This window comes from Eretmochelys imbricata, chromosome 1 (assembly GCF_965152235.1).
Source record: "Eretmochelys imbricata isolate rEreImb1 chromosome 1, rEreImb1.hap1, whole genome shotgun sequence".
NCBI classification, from domain to species: Eukaryota; Metazoa; Chordata; order Testudines; family Cheloniidae; genus Eretmochelys; species Eretmochelys imbricata.
The window spans coordinates 197,003,201-197,023,792 of NC_135572.1; the positions used below are offsets into that span (position 1 = coordinate 197,003,201).

General features: G+C 44.0%; 1 long non-coding RNA gene across 1 annotated transcript in view; it reads right to left on the reverse strand.

The window, feature by feature from the left end:
* The window catches only part of LOC144259127 (uncharacterized), a 139,080-nt gene that overhangs the window by 80,849 nt on the left and 37,639 nt on the right, over positions 1-20,592 (reverse strand). Inside the window, exon 2 of the long non-coding RNA XR_013344826.1 lies at positions 16,655-16,732. This is a non-coding gene — a long non-coding RNA (uncharacterized LOC144259127). The remainder of the gene's footprint in view (positions 1-16,654; positions 16,733-20,592) is intronic.

A 20,592-nucleotide genomic window follows, 5' to 3' on the forward strand; every position in this document is an offset into this window, starting at 1 on the left:
CACCTGGAGTTACTGCTCACCCCCCACCACCACCATCTTGCCCCTAGGGGGGGCACAGAGGAACATTTGGGCAGGGGGCAAGCAGTGATGCCAGCCAGGTGTTCTCTGCCAGCAGGTCAGTTTTCCCCTGGGGAGGGCAGGAAAACAGGGATCCAGGAGAGCCAGCAGGCTGAGCTGCTTCCCAAGCTTCTGTGCAGTGTACAGCCCAGGTGAGTGACCAACTGAATTACTCCACTGCGGGGAGCCTGGACCCTCCACCTGCCCTGGGTGATGTGCCCCAGAGGCCAGTGACTGTTCTTTGGCCCCCCTGGCCGCCTGCCCAATGCAGGTTGAGGGTCCCCACAGCTGCCTGGGCAGCTCTTACCACTGCCTGGCTCTGGATTGCAGGCTGCCTTGGGGGCTGGGCCTCAGGTGGAAGAGGAGGAGCAGGGCCACAGGAGAGAGGGGGTAGGGCTCCTGCACGTGTCCCAGTTTTGCATTTTGAAAAGGCAGTCATCCTACCAAGGACATTGTCAAAGCCTCTCTGATGGCAAAAATCTCCAAGATAAATGTTAATAATGATGTGGTTGCTGCCACCAAACGTTGCATCCCTTGTAGGACAATAGTCACATGGAGACTGTTTAACATTAGGAAGGAGAATGTTGGAAATTTCTAAAACGAAACTGTTGCTCTCCTATTGGAAAGTGATTACTAGTGTTGGCCTTAGAGGTTAGACACTATTTGGGGCCTTGCAGGTTTGTTTCCATTAACAGGACAAATCAGTAACATCAGACTAGCATATTCTTGGTGTAAACTTGTTTGTATACAAAAGAATGTCCACAAAGACCTGTTTCCCTGAACACAATAACAAAAAAAACACAAACAGGCAGTTTCCTTGCTCAAACATCTCCAAGACTTTCAAAAGAATGGCCACACTGGGTCAGACCAATGGTCCATCTAGCCTGGTATCCTGTCTTCCGACAGTGGCCAGGTGCCCAAGAGGGAATGAACAGAACAGGCAATCATCAAGTGATCCATCCCCTGTCGCCCATTCCCAGCTTCTGGCAGAGAGGCGAGGCACCCTTCAGAGCATAGTTTTGCATCCCTGCCCATCCTGGCTAATTTCCTGGAAGACAGGTCCATCAATGGCTCTTACCTAGTTCTTTTTTGAACCATTAGTGTCTTGGCCTTCACATCATCCTCTGGCAAAGAGTTCCACAGACTGATTGTGCGTTGTGTGAAGAAACACCTCCTAAAAGAAGGATGTGGAAAATTGGAAAGAGTCCAGCGAAGGGCAACAAAAATGATTAGGGGGCTGGAGCACATGACTTCTGAGGAGAGGCTGAGGGAACTGGGATTATTTAGTCTGCAGAAGAGAAGAATGAGGGGGGATTTGATAGCTGCTTTCAACTACCTGAAAGGGAGTTCTAAAGAGGATGGATCTAAACTATTCTCAGTGGTAGCAGATGACAGAACGAGGAGTAATGGTCTCAAGTTGCAGTGGGGGAGGTTTAGGTTGGATATTAGGAAAAACTTTTTCACTAGGAGGGTGGTGAAACACTGGAATGCGTTACCTAGGGAAGTGGTGGAATCTCCTTCCTTAGAAGTTTTTAAGGTCAGGTTTGACAAAGCCCCGGCTGGGATGATTTAGTTGGGGACTGGTCCTGCTTTGAGCAGGGGGATGGACTAGATGACCTCCTGAGGTCCCTTCCAACCCTGATATTCTATGATTGTTTGTTTTAAAGCTGCTGCCTATTAATTTCATTTGGTGACCCCTAGTTCTTGTGTTAGCAGAAGTAAACAATACTTCCTTATCTACTTTCTCCACACCAGTCATGATTTTATAGACCTCTATCATATCCCCTCTTAGTTGTCTCTTTTCTAAGCTGAAAAGTCCCAGTCCTATTAATCTCTCCTCATATGGAAACTGTTCCATACCCCTTGTGATAAATGAAGGGGTGGGGGGAGCTCCCTTTTATGGACACCCAGCCAGCCAGCTAGATATAAAGTCCCTCTGGGTGGCTGTTCTCTGCTTCTTTTACCTGTAAAGGGTTAACAAAGTCCCCCAGGTAAAGGAAAAGGAGTGGGCACCTGACCAAAAGAGCCAATGGGAGATCTAGAACTTTTTAAAATTGGGAAAAAACTTCCTTTTGTCTGTGTGTTGTGGCTCTCTGGGAAAGAGGGAGACAGAGCAGCAATGCTGTAAACAGTTTTAAAACCAGGTATGAAAAAGCATCAAATCATACCTCAACCCTACTTATCTGAAACCCCAAATATGTAAGTTATCAGGGAATGCCTAGGAAGACACAATTAGGGTTATTTCCTATTGGCTTGTGGACTCCTCTGTGCTAACCCCAGATGCTTTTGTTTGCTTGTAACCTTTAAGATGAATCCCCAAGAAAGTTATTTTGGGTGCTTAATTTTTGGACTTGCTCTTTTAAAATTTAGCAAAAGCCTAAGTTCTAGATGTATTTTTGTTTGTTTTTAATAAAATTTACCTTTTTTAAGAACAGGATTGGATTTTTGGTGTCCTAAAAGGATTGTGCATATGCTGTTTAATTAGCTGGTGGCAAGAGCTAATTTCCTTTGTTTCTTTCTCAGCTCTTCTCCAGAGAGGGGGGTGAAAGGGCTTGAGGGTACCCCACAGGAAGGAATTCCCAACTGCACCTTCCTGGGTTACAAAAAGGAGTTTTGTATTTGGGTGGTGGCAGCGTTCACCAAGCCATGGTCAGAAAAGCTGTAACCGTGGGAGTTTAATACAAGCCTGGAATGACAAGTATTAATTTTTAAAAATCTTTCTGCACTCGAAGTGCCAGAGTGGGGAATCAGCCTTGAAGCCCCTAATCATTTTTGTTGCCCTTTTCTGTACCGTTTCCAATTCCAGTATATCTTTTTTGAGATGAGGTGATCAGATCTGCATGCAGTATTCAAGATGTGGGCATTCCATGGATTTATATAGAGGCAATGTTTGATATTTTCTGTCTTGTTATCTTTCCCTTTGCCAACATTGTTAGCTTTTTTGACTGCCACTGCACATTGCATGGATGTTTTCAGAGAACTGTCCACAATGACTCCAAGATCCCTTTCTGAGTGGTAACAGCTAATTTAGACCCCATCATTTTATATGTATAGTTGGGATTATGTTTTCCCATGTGCATTACTTTGTATTTTGTTCCAGCAAGCTCTGTACTCAAGAAGTTGTCCCTCCATTTTCTCTCATGGTCACACTCATTACCCATTCTCCTGGATTTCTCAAACTCCACACAGCCTGCTAGCTGTAACAAATATCCTACCCCAGCTTTTGCATCCAGAGAAACCTCTCAATCTACACAGCTTAGCTCTCTGCCCTGCTGCCCATTGCCTGGGCAGTAGCCTGAGACTGTTTTTACTACATAAACAGTTTTGATTGATCTTTCTGTCAAGCCTGAAAGAGGCTTTAGATAAGAGATCCTTCTACTGTGGCCATTAGCACTTTTTAGCATAATATACTGTTTGTGTTACCATTGCAATTAAGGTGAAGCAACAGATACAAGAAATACTGTAAACAAAGAAGCAATGGCCATGCCTTTAATGCTGTGAAATAAGATGAGCAGTGTTCATCTCCTTTCTGGAAGAGCACTTTCAAAAACGTTCAGAAACTAATTTTGTATTAATAAATGTAACCTCTCCACTTGATCCGGCAACAAATCCAATCAGAAGGAGAGCTAAGTACACACTGGATGAACAATTACTTCACTGCTTAGGTGAAAAGCAAGACCCAGGTTTCCCCAAGCTTATTTAGCCTGTTTATTAGGCCCTTAGCCCATTACATGAAAAATGGCAATGTTTTCTTTTTAATTCCTTCCCTGTCCCCCCTTGTGCCCCAAAAATCAGGTTTAAGGGGGGTTTGATTTAATCTGGGAGAATAAAAGGATCTACAGGGGGGGAAAGCATAAGTAAACACATGGGTCTGACACTTGGCTCTGTATGTGGCTGTTCTTATTTCTTCTGCCTGTGAATTCCATATCCTTGATCCAGCTCCTGTGTAAGGTTGCCTACTTTCTAATAGCAGAAAAATGGAACATCCTTGCTCTGCCCCCTACCTTGCCCCTTCTCTGAGGCCCCACCCCACTCACTCCATCCCCCTCCTTCCATCGCTTGCTCTCCCCCACCTTCGCTCATTTTCACCCAGCAGGGGGTTGGGGTGCTGGAGGGGGTGTAGGCTCTGGATGGAGTTTGGGTGTGGGAAGGGGCTCAGGACTGGGGGTTTGGGGCAGGCTCGGGGCAGCGCTCAGAAACAGCAACATGTCCTCTGGCTCCTAGGCACAGGGGCAGCCAGGGAGGCGCCACACACTGCCCTAGTGCCACAGGTGCCACCCCCACTGATTCCATTGGCCACAGTTTCCAGCCAATGGGAGCTGTGGAGCTGGCGTTCAGGGAGGGGGCAATGCATGGAGCCCCCTACCCGTACCAGTGCCTAAGAGCCAGAGGCTATGTCATTGTTTCCAGGAGCCACAGGGAACCTGCCTTAGCCTAGCTGTGCTACCAACTGGACTTTTAATGGCCCGGTTGGCAGCGCTGACTGAAGCCTCCAGGGTCCCTTGTCGACCGGGCGTTACAGTCAAAAACCAGATGCCTGGCAACTCTACGGAGTCCTGTGATGGTTCTGTCTTCCAGGGCCACAAGCTCACACCCTAACGATCAACAGTTACACCACTCCAATGGAGGGAAGCTATGATGAGGGGTCATGGTCAGGGCACCGGAACTGGGGCGGGGCAGGGGACCAGGGCCCCATCACCTTTAAAAGTGGGAGGCCTCCCACTTTTTACCAGCAATAAGGACAAGTGATAGCAGGGAGTGAGTGGAGAGAAGGGAGTGGGAGGCAGGGCCTTGGGGGTGGGGAAAGAGGCAGCATGAGGGCAGGGGCTCTAGGGAAAAGGGTGGCATGAGGTGTAGGGTCCTGGTTCAGGTGCTCATGGGCCCCCCCCATCCCCACTTTTACACTCACTCCTGTGGAAGGAGAGAGATGGTCTCCCAGGTAGCCAGGATTAATTCCGTGTAGTGCTGTGAAATTCAGGACGCTCTCTTATGAAGACTTTGTCTATACTAGAAAGAATTTGCCAGTATAGCTATCAGGAAGACCTCCTAAAGCACATGCAGCAAAGAGTGCTTTTGCCAGTATACTTTATACCAGTTCCCCAAACAAAATAAGCCAACCTTACAAGAGAGCCATCCTTATGTTTTGCTGGTATAACTACTGTGATGCTGGTAAGCCACATGCCAGCTCTTGCCCAGGTTACAGGCTTAGGTAAGAACTGAAACTCTCAGCTGGAAACCAGACCAATTCCCCTATATGTTAGTTTTTCTCAAGATAGGCATTAGTCTTAGAAAGAAAAGGAGTACTTGTGGTACCTTAGAGACAATTTATTTGAGCATAAGCTTTCGTGAGCTACAGCTCACTTCATCGGATGCATACCTCAGAGATGTTCCAATAAGCTTCTTTCAGAGACTAGACTCCTTCCTAGTTTGGGCCTAATCCTTTCCCCTGGTACAGTCCATGTTAGTCCTTGGTAGTTCCAGCAGACATCTTAGGTGGAAAAAGAACGTATTTAGTGTTTAGATTCTATGAAATACTTGTAAGTTGCTGCATGTATCAATTTCACTTGTAATGTCTATAGTCCAAGCTGTACGTATATATGTAAGGTTTGCTTTATAACTTTGAGAATGTTTGCTCTGAACTTGTGAACCTGGGCATGGGAATCATTCCCCTGTCTCCACCCACCCAGAAGGGCTATAAAAATCAGATAGGCCATCAAGGAATGCCACAATACAAAGGATCAGTTAATCGCCACATCCCACCTTGGAAATGCTACATGCAAGGAAGCTTGTCTTGTGGACTTGGAAGTTGAATGAAGAAAATAAAACAAAGTCACAGGAAAATCTTCCATCTCTTTGCTGTTCGAACTCTCACAGGGCCAGAGTTACCAAACTGAAGCCAGAGATCCCCAGGAGCTGCCTCCTGGGTTCACCCTGAAAGATGCTTTGAGTTGAGAGATCATTACAACTCTGTCACACTTAGGATCTAGATGGTAAGTCATTTGTGTTTATATGTTTGCTTGCTTTAACCTGTAAATAACTCATTTCTTTTTCCTAGTTAAAAAACCTTTAGATAGCTTATTACAGGATTGGCTACAGTTGTGGTCTTTAAGGTACCAATTGACCTGGGGTAAGTGACTGGTCTCTTGGGACTGGAAGGAGCCTGAATGTGGTGTGATTTTTGGTGTAAATGACCATTTATCACTAAGTCCAGTGGCAAGGAGGGTCTAAGGGGACAGTCTGTGACTCCAGGGTAAGATGGTTATAGTGATTGAAGGGTTCTTATAGAACACACCACCAGTTTGGGGTGTCTGCTCTGTTTTTGACAGTCTGCCCTGAAATAGGCACTTAGTCATGAGCCACTCCAGACAGCATGACATCTGCATCTACACGAGGGTTTTTGCTGGCAGAGCTATGTCAGTCAAGGGGTAAGGGAGGAGAAAAAAAATATCATACTCTTAATTGACACAACTATACACACAAAAGTTTAAGTTTAGACCAGGTGTAATGGGGTGTACTGACCTCTCGCAAGCACCCCCACTCCATCTCAGTGTGTGGTGCCTACACATTCTCGCTGGTTGTGTTGGGTCTTTATTGACTCAGCCCTCCAACCATGTCACAGTCTGTATGTGAGATAAAACACAACTCCCTTCTGGGATATACATCCAACAGGGGGCCTCTCTCAGCCTCATCTGTAAGATCCCTTGATCTGCAGCCCTATCTCTGGGCTCATTCCTCAATCATCCTAGCAGGGCCTATCACAGTATACTGGTTCGAACTGTCTCAACCCCTTCTGGGCTCCCTCAAATTGCCCCTCCTCTTCAAGCAGTCCCAGCCCTAGTGTGGGGCCATGTTCCCCAGGGCTCCCTCCCTGAAGGCTAACCTGTCTGGGCCTTTCTGGCTCTAGCTCTTCAGGTGGGCCACTAAAAGAGTTCAGTCCCCCTTCTAGGGTACATCAAAGTCCAGGCCACGTTTCCAGTGGCTGGTAGGGTGGGGACCCAGGCCCATCCTCTACTCCAGACCTGAGGAGCCCTATAGGTAGCAGCCATCCACCACATCCCTTTGAATAAACTGTGATGCTGCTATGATTCCCTGGGCCACTTCTGCACAGCCCAAGCTCAATCTTTGTCCTTACCTCGGTGCCTTGTCCTAGTTGAGTCCCAGCATTCCTCCTAGCCTCTGCCACCACTGCTCTATACAGGGTCCCATCGCTCTCGCTCTCTCTCTCGCTCTCTCGCTCTCAGCCAGCCAGCAAAGCACACCACCCACCCTCCTCCAACTCCAGCAGAAAACTGATTTCACGCTATCCCACAGCTCTTCTTATATTAGCCTGCTGGACCCCAATTGGCTGCTCCCTGCAGCCTCTCGGATTGGCTGCTTCCCACACAGCCACTCTAGGCAGCTTGGAGGAACTCTTTACTGCCCTTTTCTGCGGTGGGGTGTGGCAGAGCATCAAGGCTTCCAGCCCCTAGTCCACGCCATCACACCAGGCCTTACATCAGTACAAATCTGAAGTAGCTACACTTAAAATCAATGGATTTACCTCATTGATTTGAATTGCACTGGAATTGGACATGAACTAAATCCTAGCGCTAATATAGAGTTTTGCTTGTATCTCTTGGTTTGGGTTTACCAGGGGTAAGGCATGCCAAGAAGAGGGCCCCCATTATTGAAATTTGCTTCCGCTATCAATATGTTTAATTTTAAGTTTAAGCTCCCACCGGCCAGGGCTAGGCTGAGTATTGGCTCTAAACCATGCTTTTGGGGCAATGCATAGCAATGCCACCTCAGTCATAGAATATCAGGGTTGGAAGGGACCTCAGAAGGTCATCTCATCCAACCCCCTGCTCAAAGCAGGACCAATCCCCAACTAAATCATTCCAGCCAGGGCTTTGTCAAGCCTGATCTTAAAAACTTCAAAGGAAGGAGATTCCACCACCTCCCTAGGTAACGCATTCCAGTGCTTCACCACCCTCCTAGTGAAAAAGTTTTTCCTAATATCCAACCTAAACCTCCCCCACTGCAACTTGAGACCATTACTCCTTGTTGTGTCATCTGCTACCCCTGAGAACAGTCTAGATCCATCCTCTTTGGAACCCCCTTTCAGGTAGTTGAAAGCAGCTATCAAATCCCCCCTTATTCTTCTCTTCCACAGACTCAACAATCCCCAGTTCCCTCAGCCTCTCCTCATAACTCATGTGTTCCAGTCCCCTAATCATTTTTGTTCCCCTCTGCTGGCCGTTTTCCAATTTTTTTACATCCTTCTTCTAGTGTGGGGCCCAAAACTGGACAACTGGACACAGTACTCCAGATAAGTCCTCACCAATGTCGAATAGAGGGGAACGATCACGTCCCTCAATCTGCTGGCAGAGCCCTGGAATGCATAGTAACTCAGATGCACAATTCCTTCCCTCCAGGAGGAAAGTGGTTTCCTGCTGTGCTATACAGAAAATAGCTGACTTCCCCACTCACTATCTGCTTTGCCAGCCAGGATGTGGTGTGGAGCTGAGGCACGCCTCTGCTAATACCCCAACCTACTTGCTCATGGTGGGGTGTAGCTGCTGTGTGGAGCCTGCTTTCACCCTGGGCCTGGGCTTCCTGTCTGGTGAGCGCCACATAATTACACAGGGAGGAGTGAATTAACCCTTCTGCTCCCACCGATCATTCCCATTCATAGCCACATAAGGGTCAGACTGTCACTGAGCCCTAGGGTAGTCTACACTGCAATAAAAGACCTGTGATATGGTTGCAGCTGGCCCAGGCTGGAGCCTGAGTCTGAACTCTACACTGCAATTTTTGCCCCCCCAGCCTAAGCCCTGCAAGGCTACGTCAATTCATGCAGGCTCTGAGACTAGGTGCTGCAGGGTTTTTATTGCAGTGTGGACATATCCTTAGAAAATATTACAAAACACACCTGTTTGTGCAAGCTATTCTCTAACCTATAGCTCTGGAATCCTGAACAGCCAATCCACATGCCAGCTTCTCTTGCTCCAAACAGGCATTAAGGCAAGTTCAGCCAATTGTGCTATTGCTGCTGAGAAGGGCATGGCCCTCAGTCCAGATTCATTGGGATGGCTTTAAGGTACAACACAGCAAGTTAGTGTTAAGAAACAGGATATCTGTGCAACTCAAGCAACCTCCTTGGTACCAAATGGGAAAAAAAAAAAAAAAACAGGAATAAAAAATCATATATCATTGTTTTCCATTTTCTTCCCTCCCCATCACCTTTTTAAATGAGTGTTTTTACTAGCTAAGTGAATGTGGCAGATGTTGCCTGAGTCTTTATTGCAAGGATTGACAAAGTGGCTATAAGTATGGCACATACAAGGAGAATACTTCTTTATGACCAAGTAGCAAGAACAGATATGATATACATCCCAATTTCCTTTTGTCTTGCAAAAGAGAGAGAGTTTGTTCATTTAGTACTGATTTAAGCTTGTGGAGGGAAAAATCCTACTCCCTCTCGCTGTAAATGTCTTCTCTCTCAAGTAAAACTATTTTAGGTGTTGTATAAAGTGTATCTGAATAAGATACATGATTTCTTTAAAAAAAAAAAAAAGAGAGGGCCTGCCGCTGGAGCCCCCCGTTATGGCTGCAGCTGGGGAAGACCTCTGCCTGGTCTGACACTCCCTTCTTTCTCTTGCTCATGCTGCAGCTCCTCTCACACTCCAGGAGTTACAGTGCTTTCTCTTTGTGCGTCAAGGTGCTCGCTCTTCAATGCTTGGCCCCTCCAGCTCAATGGGTACATCTACACTGAGATGCACGAGAGTCCCAGCATCCAGGCTTCAGGCCAGGCCCAAACGTCTATACCACAGTTAAACAGTCCCATAGCTTGAGACCCACAAGCCTAAGTCAGCTGACATGGGCTACCCTTGGGTGTTTAATTCTAAACATATCACAAAAGGGGGGAAACACATAGGATATCAGAGTCTTTGCCTATGACCTGACTGAAGCACCAATTCACTACCCATACTGACTGTGCCACTTCCCCAGTGCCTTGTAGGAGAACCTGGGCCCAGCCACTACTCTGGGTTCCAGCTCAGGAACCTTCAAACCAGAAGCCAAGACCTGTATCATCCCAAACCTCACTGATATTTCCCTGAGCCTTTTCCTTCTCTACCACCTCTCTAGGCTGCAATTCCAGGGCTTCTCCTTAGCTTCCACACTTCAATCTTCTTCTGCCTTCACTGTTTGGCCTTATCTCAGCTCTGCCTGTTCCTGCTTAGCTGGGCTGTGTCCCCAATCAAGGATTGCCTATCAAGACTAACTCTCCCTCAGGTGTGACCTGTCAGGTTTTTTAGCCTGTCTGAGTCAAGTTAACCCTTTCTGGGCTTAACTTTTCAGAAGCCACTAGTGATGTTCAGTGCCTCAATTTTTGGGAGCCCAACTTGAGATAACTTGAAGATGCATGATGTTTACAAAGTGTCAAATTTCTGCTTCTGAAAACCAGGCCCCTTTAAAGGGGTCTTAAACTTTGCACCGAAAAACTGAAGTCACTAATCACTTTTGGAAATCTAGGCCTGGCTGTTAAAAGCTGGCAATTTCTGTGAGAATTCCACATTGTCACACTTCTCACCGCTGCTCAAAATTCCCATTACTGAGTTGTAAGAGTACCACACAGTAATTTTGCCAGTACCTCTGCTATGCTCTGACTGTTATTTCAAATTCTGCTACTTGAGATTCTCTACTCTTCTGGGACTACTGCACAAAATTCAGAGTGAACATTAAAACGTGGCTGCAATTCAGTGGTGTGTTTGCACTAAAAGCAGACAAACCCTATGAATTTACCCCATTCAAGATTCCCTGTGCATAAGAGGATTCTCTAGCCATGTAGAACTGCTGTAGCAATTTCTAAAGTGCACACCACCTCAGCCACCAACATAAGAGGTATAATGGGGAAAAGGGATGTGGCCAGGGCTTCTCTGTAACAATTCCTGGCTACCAAAACTCCCCCCTAGGGTCAGAGGCAGATGGTGGCTGCTCCAAGGTACGCCTGGAGATAGACCAATTGCTCACTGGCTCTAGTATATTTGCAAAGCCCTTCCCCAAGCTACAGTCTGTTTTTGTGAGACACAGCCATGGATCTGGGCCTATACAAAACTGTATAAAATAAAAACAAACCGGGGAACATGCAGGCAGCGTGCACACACACGAGTGTAAAAACACTGAACAGTATGGTATTTTTACCTACATTTTACCTAAATTTATTTCCACTCCAGACTCAAACACTCAGAGCCAGAGGGTAGATGCAAAAGTAAATGCTCAACCTTTAGAGGGCTTGAGGGATCTGCTGGTATGTTTTGAAATGCAGTAAAGAAAAAGAGGTGGGGTGGAGAGAGGAAGGAGTAACCTTTCAAGAGTACATTTGGGGAAGGAGGACAACTAGTGCTACTGAGGACAATCCATATGCAAAAGCTACCAAAATCTTGGATTGCTCTCAAGCTATAGACATGGAAATGTGCTGTTAAATATTGTCACATCTCCAAAGGTTCCACCAGTTAGAAGAAGAAAGAAATCCTCAGCTATAAGGAAAGTGGCAGCTGTTGTTTACATTAAAATACAGTATGTATGTGTGAGATATATATATTTTCACTCAGTGATATACATATCAGTTTTAAGCAGAGATGCCCAGAGCTTTGTTGTTGAACTATCACTTAGAGAGTAAAGAACAATTTACATGAAAAAGGGCCATGAAGGAAAAGCAGAGGACAACTGGCTGAGAAGCTAGGCATATATAAAAGGAATCTGAACATGGTCTGTGAGGATGGACTGTCTGTCCCCCAACACCTCCCACACCAAGACAACTCAATTTGTTGACCACTGAATACCCACCAATGAGATGTAAATCGGGCCCTTTCAGAATAGTGACTAAAAGGTGAAAATCATGTTCTATAGAAACAGACAGGTAGGGGTCTGAACTGCAGCCCTTCCTTCCCAAAAGGTCAACCGAATTTGCTGCTGAAGACAACAGTGCTGCAATAACCCTGGCAGAGGAGGTAGCTTTTTAAGCCGTGCACAGACTTCTGAGTCAGTGAAATGTTTGACAGGGAATAATACGGATTGGCAGCATTGCTGGTTGTGTGTTTCAAGGGCAGAATGGAAATCATACTCCCAGACAATACAAACATAGATCATTGAAAGGTATTCTTATAAATACAGTGCTGCAGGAAGCAGGCCAATTATCCTCCTTCTCCTAATGCAGAGCTTGTACATCTAGCCAAGCTCCCAGGGTAACATGACGGAGTGGAAAAGTGACTAAATAAACAGTTCAGAACCTTCATAGTGTTCTTAATGGAACACTGGTAGGAGCAATTCGGGGAAAGCATTTCATGAGCCTTTGTGTATCAAACTCGATTGGAAAGGACTATGAACTTAATCTGCCTCTGTCTCAGGGGAGTATATTTGCACAATTATCAGTATTGATCAGTCCATAGGAATACATTTTATTTCACAGGAAAGTATAGCCAACTCTAGCAGGGGTGGGTTTTTTTCCTATATAAATCCCTGGTATTCAGGACTGCCATGTAGAGGTGATGGCATTTTGCAGCCAAAGCGAGCTTTGTTTCCCTCCACAGCCAATCTGGAAGATGCTCCAGACTGAGAAGTGCATCTGTGCCTCCAGGTTACACACCTCAGAGAAGCAGAGAGCTGTGAGAGAAAAGTTTGATTAAAAAACAAACGTCATGACCTCTAGTGACCAGATATTAACAGCCTGATTTTCAGAAGCGTTGAGCCCCCGTTGGCTTTAGCGGAAATTATGGATGCTCAAGAGCTCTGAAAATCAGGCCATAAAACTCTAGGAAGGCAGAATGAGAATTCTACCAGCTAAATGACAGGTTTCAGAGTAGCAGCCGTGTTAGTCTGTATTCGCAAAAAGAAAAGGAGTACCTAGTGGCACCTTAGAGACTAACCAATTTATTTGAGCATAAGCTTTCATGAACTACAGCTCACTTCATCGGATGCAGCTGTAGCTCACGCAAGCTTATGCTCAAATAAATTTGTTAGTCTCTAAGGTGCCACAAGTACTCCTTTTCTTTCTACCAGCTAAAGGCACCTAACTCTGACAGAATGGCATTGTTGGCTTCCTGCTATATAACTCCAAAGGATGATATTAACACAGGTTTTAAAACATGGAAATTGCCTGTTGAACTGAACCTGGCTGTACCTACCTAAAACAATTCACCCTGTTTGCAGGTGTTGGTCCTTTTGGAAAATGATCAACTCAGTTTTGCTAACTCATTGAAGCAGGTGGCCTGTTATTCTCTATCCAGAAATAAGGGAGGTGGGAAGAGAGGATCTAGGCTGTGGACTGAGCAGACCTCAGGGAAAAATCTTAAGAGTAGCCAAGCCTGGGAACAGGTTTGAGCTGAATATTGTTAAATTGCTAATTCAAAATGTGCTAATAAAGCCAAAGACCAGGAAGGGGGCTTGATTATGGACTTTATTTAGCACGTGGACCATGTTTTAAAATACATTGGGATAGGCACTTGCTCACAAGAGCATATGGATCTCAGACCAATAGAGAAGAGCCAATGTTGGTAGAGGCCAGATATTAAAAGATAAACACCCAAACTGGTTTCAGCGAGGTTCAGCAAATTTGAGAGCTGGACTATCAATTTTTAAACAGGTTTTCATCCATTTCAGTCATTAGCATTCTCCCAAGTAGTGTGAAGGCACAAACTGATGAGGGATTAGAAAACAAGAAAGAAAAGGAGAAGCTTTTACTCCTATTAAACTCTTCTTGTCCCCAATCCGCACAAGTGGAAAAAAGGAGCATGTCCCAGTCAATATTACGATATAGAAATCACATGTGACCTAAGAGCCAGAGCCAAAGCTTGTTGAAGCCAATAGACAGAGTCTCCAACGGATTGTAGATCAAATACTAAGCTTATAGTTGGCCCCTAAAAAAAACAACCATGGGTCTGGCAAACTCTGTACTACAAAGAAAAATCCAGGCTACGTATGATTGTTACTAATTCATTTTGGAAGCATGGCCAAGGATCTAATCATTTTTAGAATGACAAGTCCAAAATGATAGAGAACATTGTTGTTGTTATTACAATGATCTATTCCTGCTGCTTTTCTCATTTTTCTCTTTCATCATAGTGATACAGATAAGACAGATTACTGTTGTAAATCACAACTACAAAAATATGGTTTTCTACAGCCCTTTTAACCTTTTCCTTTCAAAGTCTTATGCCAAAACACCATTTCCCAGCCTGTTACTAGATCTTGTTTCCTGCTACTAGATCTTGTGCGACAAATTTGGGTACCAAATGCATAGGCTACAATTCTGAAAATTTGGGAGCCAAAAGTTAGCCACTAAAATCCAGATTTATCCAGCTAAATATATGCTTTCGTGTTTAAATATGGATTTTAGTGTCTCCTCCAAAGCTCACTGAGATCAGTGGAAAGAAAAGGAGTACTTGTGGCACCTTAGAGACTAACCAATTTATTTGAGCATGATCAGTGGGAGTCTAGGGACTCCAATGTGCTTTGGATTTAGGATCACTGTAGCTAACGTCAGACATCCTGTTCATGCAATTACATGCATCAGTTGGCCGGGATTTAATAAGTGGAAACAATGAAGGTCAAAGTTTCTTTTCAGAGCTATAGCTTGTCACCACTTCATCACTATCCAAACTCTGTGGCCCCCTGGAGAGAGATTCTCCTAAGTACAGGATGCTGCCATCTCCGCTAGAGCTACTCAAAACTTTTAATTCCAGAAATCTTGACCAAAAAAAATTCTGATTTTATTTAAACTCCATCTATAGGGTCGTCAACGTTTTTGGAAACTTTGAAATTTCCTGAAAAAAAATAAAAAAGTCTCTGCAAAAGTTGTTCTCTATGTTTTGACCAGGTGAGCTACCAGGTAACTGGTTGAACTAACCTGACATGTTTTATTACATGCAGGTGAAAACTGGCAGCACATTTCCATACAGTATTACTTTATTATTAATGATATTGTTCTATGTCTATTACTTAGGGTTTTCCTGGAGTATATTGTGTCAGAGAACTGAAATGTTAGTTTCTTGTTTCCAAAGAGAGTGGAATCCATCTACAAGATATTTCTCCACTAGGAAATTTTGTGGCCATATTTAGCAATGATGTTGCCTGCAGTGCAAGCTCTAGTGTTGACTAGGTCCAGGCAATTTTACACCACTGTCACCTAACCCTGTTCTGAGCCGGATTAGATGCCACAGAGCAAACAGTACTTGTGCCAGGTCCAAACTAGAGGGAGTCGTAAGTGGGTGGGGGCGGGGGCGCACAGCTGCTAAGGAATAAATAGCAATTCTAGGGTTTGATCCCATGATTACTGAAGTCAATGGCAAAGCTTCCATTGACTTGTAATGGTGCAGGATCACGGCCTTATAGCATAGGTCAGGTCACAGTGAAACCCTTGGTTTACATACAGTTTTTGTACCAATTTAACTCTTTCAGTTAGGGGGTATCATTTTGCCACCAAAATATTTTAAATCTGTACAACCACAAGTGTTAATATGTCTCCATTGGCATAATGGTGCTTTATATGACTATAGCGTATTCCCCTTCCCTGACAGCAATAATATATATCAGTAGAAGCCTTTCTATACTGATATAACTGCAGCCACACTAGGTCAGTTGTACCATTTTCACTACATCAGTACAGTTAAAATGGTACAACATGTGTTTGCAGACAAGTCCTTGGAGTACAGTGAAAGTCCTGAGTAGCTTAAGTGTATTTCAACAGACTTTCAATATTCCTTGTAGTGAAGCTTCACTCAACTTATACTGAAATTCAGTGTCATAAGGAGGTCTCATGGCATTCGCTTTCAGGGAGAGAAGTGCTGTCGTCCATGGGCACCATGACCTCCTCCCCCTCGCTCTTGCTGAAGAGAAGGGGCGGGGGGGAGAAGTTGCCAATAGGTAAAATTTTCAAAAGCACCTAAATTACTTCAGTGCTTTTGAAAATGAGACTTGAGCACTTCTGAAAATGTTCCCCAATGTTTCACGGAGAGACAGGTAAAGAGGAATCCTTGGCTCCCAATCTTGCCACAGCTAATTGCATTGGGGAGGGAAGAGGAGCTGGTCTTCAGATATCCATTTCCTATTAGGAATGTACATGTGGCCTTTCAGAGACTTTCATCCTTCTCCCCACATCTGCCAGGGACAAAGAAACCCTACTACTGCTTCTGAGGTGTTATCTTTTGCCAACTAGACCCTCCTCTTGTGATAATGAAAATAAAAGCCAACACTGTTAACACAGACCCACTGTATTTTTAATAATCACAGTTTTCTCAGAAATTTCCTCTTGTGCAAACTTCCTTCAGACAGAAAAGGAAGAGGAGGGCATTTTTATTAGCGCTTCACCTTTAATTTCAGCTGTGACATCAACAGTTTGTCCTTTTCCCTTCATTTCCCCCTGCATTTTTACATTCTCAAATCAGTACAGTCCCTTTGGATTCACATTGAGTCCCTCTTTCTGTGAGCAGGCGGGATTGAGATAGTCACCTTTAACCATCCAAAACATGCAGCTCAAGAGGATTAGGCGGACAAAAATGAGCCAGAAGAGCCCATGCTGATTAATCCCATTAAAACTCACTTTCCTTTTCAGACTCACTTCTGGCAGTGTTTCATCACTCCTTTCCCTTCGTTAACAGAAGGTGTGTAAGTTGGAATGCTGTTGACTTGTGCCTAGCTGAAAATAGAGAAAAGAAAAGAGTTAGCATCTCATATTTGTGTGAGTACATCTGCCAGCATTTGGAACACCACCAGGCTACCAACTGTACATTTTCAAAGGGTTATGATGCACTATGTGGGTCTTTGATGAAAAGCTCTGAACCCCAGAATATGAGCTTCTTGGTGTGGATGGTGTGTGCTGAATCATAATGCGGCGTTGCACTGACATTCCGTGAGAAAGAAGAAAAGTGACTGAATTTATTATTTCCCCGCCCCTTCAAACATAGGCTCTCCCAAGCTTCCATTAATATTCTGCTGCTTGTGAAATTACAAAATGTAAGAAAGATTAATTTTATATTTTCATGGTCATAGATAGTTTCTTGCTTTGCAGAAAATACAGGAGTCAGGAAAGTTCTCTTCTTCCAAATTTTTTTCTTAAATTTTGTATTAAAATATAGAATACAAGTAACTATCATTTTAACTAAATCTACAGTACATAGGAACTTCTAAAAGTCTTGCTTAGACATAAATGACTTTTAAGACAAGTTTTAAATAAAATAATTCTATTTCTAGAGTTCAGATTTTCAGCACTGATGTCAGACAGAAAGGTCTGTAAGCAAGCAATGGAAAAAAATATACTGTGGCTTGCAGGTGCCTTAGGGAACAGATAATAGGATACAGAGCTTTTCACTTCTAGGTTCCCTATGTTGAATCTAGACTAGCACAAAATACACTACAATGGAATTGATCTGTTGCAACCTATTTCATGGAGCAGGAAAAAACAATTCATGCACATAAAGATCACTTTGGGGGGGGGGGAAGGGTTAAATATTTAAATAGTTGGCATGAAGAAGGCACAAAGCTAACACATTGGATGTAGATTCCTTAAATTAGTTACCACAGCTAAATTACCTCCAATAGTAAAGAGTCCTAGAGAGTAAGCATGAAGAACGCAACAACTTGAGGACTGAAGTGAGTAGGTGATGGAACAAGAGAATGAGGTCAAAGAGGTAAGGTGAAGAGAATCCATAAAGAGTCTAGAAATCCTAGGAGGACAGCCTTGATTTGGATTCAGGGATGAACAGGAAACCACTGAAAATATTGAAGGATGGTGTGGAGTGAAGCACACATATACAAACACACTGTCAGGACTGGGATATGTGCACCAGTCAATTATGAGGTTGCAGTCAGGAGACACGTAGCAAGATCAGGGTCAAGCCACGTCAGGATACCAGGAAGTCAAGGTCAGGCACCAGGCAACTAACATAGCTGGGAAGGAAGCAGGGTCAGAAGTCAGGGTCTAGGATCCATAGCCAGCCAAGGTCTGAAGCAGAACCAGGCAGTCTGCATAACTGCTAAGATACCTCCCCATGCCAGCTTCCTGGTTTATGTACCAGCACAAGCCAATCAGCGGACTGCCGGGGGGAGCTACCGCCCTCCTGGGTAGCATGTCCTGCAGTTGCTAGCTTCACCTCATCCTTCAGCAGAAACCTGACTTAAGCTTCTGATGGCTTTGTGGAAGTGTTGGTAACTCAGAACCCCTATAGTCCCAGCTTCTAGCCCTGCAGGGTCTTAAACAAACTTGCCTAAGTTGCATAGACTGTTCCTGTAGGTTTGTATGTGGATAATTATGGAGGTTAATATGCAACATACCCACTTTTAGAGAGATGTGAATATGGATGAGGTAAGGGGTTATAGGTGGAAGATTCTATTTTTCTACCATTAAAAGTGTGCGCATAGTGAGCGAAAGTTAGTGCAGTACTTAGAGGGCCTGATTCATAGGTATTCTGTTCCTGTGCTTTGGGCAGAGGTTGGGGAGGGAACCAAGATGACTGTAATCCACCACTGCGCAACCCCTGTTCTAGGGCTGGAGAGACCACTGTTCATCCCCAAGTGTCAGTTACAACAGACTAGTTGTAACAGACAATGTCAACTAATATACTTGCTCAGGAATTTGATTAAAATTTGTTTTGTTTTGTTGGGAAATGCAGATGCATTCAACTGAAAACGTTTGTGGAAAAGTCCGTTTTGTCGAATTTCCCATTTCAACAAAAATTTGAAAAGTTTTGGAATTGTTTCAACTTTTTCTTAATTAAAATTTTCTGGGTTTTGGGTCAAAATGACTTTTTTCTTTTGGGATTTTAATTAATCTATAGTAAAAACCATGCAAAAATTAAACAGGTCAAAATGGAAACTAAACATTTGAAAATTATTGAAACAAAACATTTTGATTTACCCATTCTGATACTGTTGATATTTCGACATTTTGTTATAATTTAGGATGGGAAAAAATGTTTAAATCTCAAATTGTTATGGTATGGGACAAAGATTTTCCCACCCAGCTTTTCTCTGTGGTGATGAGAGAAAGAACCCATTTCAGTGACTAAAACACAATTACTTTTAGTTTGGTGTTTAGTTTTGAGATTTCAAGATTTCATGTGTTTTTCTTGTTGACTTTCTAATTGAAATTCGGCAGCATATGATAAATGACACTATTAGGAAAAAGGCAGATTCAGATTCAGCAGCCAGATATTATAGAGATAGGCCCCATATGTCTATGAATGAAATTATTCTAATGCCTGTGATATAATCGTTGTGAACTTGATGTTCCCAAATGCCTGAGCTGACTTGGTGTAAGCTGTGACCTGGTGCAGTTAATAACAGTTCTTTGCCGTCTCTGCTGCCAAACCTGGCTCCTTAGTGCTTACTGTCCATTACAGATTTCTGGGGCGATGCTAATTTTATAGATATTCTAATGTAGTTCAATAAGAGAGGACTATAATGCAATCACATAAGTTAGAAATGGCAAGTCCCTGTTAGGTCATCTATCCCATCCCTGTCCATTCAGGATTGATCCCTACATTATATTTTAGGTATCTTTCAATAAAAGCTGCAGAGGCTTTCATGATAAAAGTTTAATTTTATCTGAGGTTAGATGAGGAATTCTTGGTTGTAGCCAGAGTTTTATGTTCGGCCACTTGAATAAGCACAGGAACAGCTGAGAGCTGAATCTATTTCAGGTTTTTGTGATGTATTCTGTTGCCCTCCCCTCTGCTATAAATCATTATAATCAAGATCTTTGTCACTGACTTATCATTAGGTGGCAGGCTGTGGTGCAAGTTTCCAATCAGCTTCACCTTTGGTTGTGGGAGAGAGAATATAAAGCATTGCAATCAGGAAAGAGACTGCTGAATGCAAAGATGGCGCAGTCTCATTCAACAAAGCTGTTCCTTATGTATCTGCAAGTCACTTTGGCATACTTCACCAAAAAAACCAAGGTTTTACTATCCCAGCAGAGCCATTACAGTTATGGGAGAAAAAGATGGATTCTATTCTGCCTGTAGCATCAGCAAAAGTGTGGTACGTGGTAACCAGAGAATCATTTGTATAGGTGACGTAAAAGGCAGCGAGGCCACACCTTCATTTTTCAGGAACCAGGCTGAGTCTGCAGGGCTGGTGGCAAGAAAAACCATAATGAGTTGTAAGCCACAGAGAATGAATAAACACAGAAGTCATTTTCACAGTCACTCTTTCCTGACGGGGTGGAGTTGGGGGTGGGGGAAGGAGGAATCAAACTTTAAACTTCACATCATGTGGCTTGCCTCCAGCTGCTTTTTCTAGGTCGCATTCTTATCCCTGTTGCCCAAAAGTGCTAAGTCCCAGTGCCACCAGTTCCTTTCTTAAAAGGCTGCATTTTCAGAAATGCCCTTGAAGCTAGCGCCGTCTCTGTCTTAGCAAAGACATCAGAGTTTTCTTTCCTGTCTATCGCTACAGCATCCCATCCCAGATGCCTTTAGCTGCTTAAAGAAAATAAACAAACAACCCCCGCCTCCCCATGCCCTTCTCACTGCAGTTGTGTGTGGTTGCCTCAGGCACACC